Raw genomic sequence first — 2,378 nt, 5'->3', positions numbered from 1 at the left:
TGGCTATGTACATAGGCTTCAAAAGGGAGATGTGGTCCATGTTCATGCCTACTCCATCGCCTAAATTGGAGACACACGACCTTAACAAGGTATGTGTAGTTTAGCTCTTGTGTTCACAACGACATAGGGCATACAATTGCACTAAACCAAGGCAGCTTTTACCCAGTGCTATTTGTTTAGAGCAATTTAATTGGATAATTTATCGGTTGCTTTGTTGATCGCCTAGCATGAATATATCTGCACTTTTCAATAGAAATCATTTGGTTCTATTTTTCACTGTTGATTCCTGAAATATAATAAATAGTCTTGGTTTCTTACTTTTTTGTCCTCGAACCTTCTTATTGTTTATACGGCAAACCAGGTGCTTATGGTGTGGTTACATTACCATTCTCAGTCCGAGAGGGTATCAATATTTTCTTGGCTGGATTTGTTCCAACAGAAAATGTCTGGTTCTAAGACGAATCTATTACATTAAAAGTAACATATCCACAATTCCACAGCTACTTGAACTCTTTATTCTGTGATGGAACTTGAGCTCCTTATCCTATCTTTAAGTTTTGCTTTGCATTACTGTTGCACTTTTAGATTTGCACTTTTAGATTGCAGAGACTAAAGAAAGCGCTGAGGAGATTGGGACAGTGCCCGATAGGGCACTATCTTTTTCTAGTAATCTAAAATTCCTATGGTTTCAAATATCTAGGTTGTTCCTCATGTCACTGATGAAATAAAATAGTGAATACAGTCAGTGTCTTTAGTTCTTGTGGATGGGCAGACCTGTCCAGCCGATGTTAGTATTATTGAATTAGGAGACATTGTATGTAGGGTTTTATGACATCTTACAATATGACACTTATGTAATTATTATAATATAGCAGATAAATCGATTTCACTTTTATTTTAGGTGATAATTTATGGTTGTGGTGATATGTTTTGGTTTTACAACTTCACCCTTAGGAGAATTGTATTGTTTTTTATGGTTTATTTTTTCTATCTATTTGTTTGGGAACAGTTGGACCCTTAGATTAGGGTACACTCTTTGGACTGCCATTTCTTTTATGCTAATGTAGCATTCACACATTTTACATTTCTTGGAATTAAAGACATCAAAATTGTACATTCATCTTATGATGTTGGGGTTATTTTGCAGACACATTCAGTGAAGATTTGTTCTCAGGTTGATCTGTGCAATTTTGATGGCACTCATGGTGTCAAGTGAGGACTGGTTAGGATCCTTGAACTAGCAGGAGAGGTGATGTATATTTTAACTCATAAACATGTAGTTTTACAAGAGTTATCGCTATCTTTAATGATATGATGTTGACATGTTGTCAATCTAGACTGTCATGCTAGCTTCTGGTACTGCCATTGGATATGGTTCAACATTGACTATGACTGATACATCGAACAAGATTAAGAAGAGGACAAAAGGAGATGTTTCTGTACTGAATCCTACTCTTATAATTTCAGTTCCTGCAATTTTGGATCGTATCAGAGATGCAGTGTTTAAGAAAGTGAGTTTATTTCCTGAATTTTATATTTCTACCAATGTCATTGATTAGCATTGTTACCATTAGAATATTCTACGTATATGGTAATAATAACCCACTGAGGCTTTGTTTGGATAATATAGTATTGACACCAATCCACTGAGGCTTTGTATAGTCATTCCCTTGTGCTCAACTCTTTGTGATACAACTATGATCAGTTGATAAAAGTGGCACATAACTTGAGCAAGTTTTATATTTTGAGTACCTCCCTATTGTAACATATCTTGTTATACAGATAACCATGCTTCTTTGAATTAGATTTCCACAATGATTTTTAATAACACATATAACTACTTTCAATGGCATTAATCATGTGGGATCATTTGTAAGCAATCAACTATTTTTCATTGTTAAAATTAACGTTTCGAATTCTCTTTCCAGGTTGGTGAGAAGGGTGGCCTCACAAAAAAGCTGTTTGATTTTGCATATAAGCGGAATCTTGCATCAATAAGGGGGTCTGATTATCCGATGTCGAGAGGAGAGGTAGTGGTTGGCGGACACAGTACAACAAAAGGCTATAGGACTAACTGTATTGTATGTGATATTCTGTGAACTTATATATTTGGACTTGTGTGAATTTGTGATATGAACATATATCAATGTGTTTGAAATCTGTATTGTATGTGATATTATGTGTTGCATGTGATATTATGTGTGTCTAATTTTTCATTTCTGTATTTTTTATTTTTTCTGGAAAAGGGTTAAGAACGTGGGTACCCAAGTTCTTAATGTTAAGAACTTGAGTACCGTCGAACTTAATGTGCAGTCCTCGCAGACCCACGCAGGACACATAAGTTCGACGGCCACGGGGCCCCGTCGAACTTAACCGTA

At 35.7% G+C, this 2,378-nt stretch overlaps 1 long non-coding RNA gene across 1 annotated transcript; it reads left to right on the top strand.

Moving 5' to 3' along the window:
• The first annotated feature begins 1,139 nt into the window (after positions 1–1,139).
• LOC103653638 (uncharacterized) lies at positions 1,140–1,948 on the top strand. The gene is made up of 3 exons (XR_002268766.1): positions 1,140–1,249; positions 1,338–1,511; positions 1,929–1,948. It is a non-coding gene; the product is annotated as an uncharacterized lncRNA (long non-coding RNA).
• Positions 1,949–2,378: the final 430 nt, after the last annotated feature.

This window comes from Zea mays, chromosome 4 (genome assembly GCF_902167145.1).
Source record: "Zea mays cultivar B73 chromosome 4, Zm-B73-REFERENCE-NAM-5.0, whole genome shotgun sequence".
In the NCBI taxonomy this organism is placed as follows: domain Eukaryota; kingdom Viridiplantae; phylum Streptophyta; class Magnoliopsida; order Poales; family Poaceae; genus Zea; species Zea mays.
Note: the sequence above shows the minus strand (reverse complement) of the source record. Positions and strands in the feature narration are given on the sequence as shown.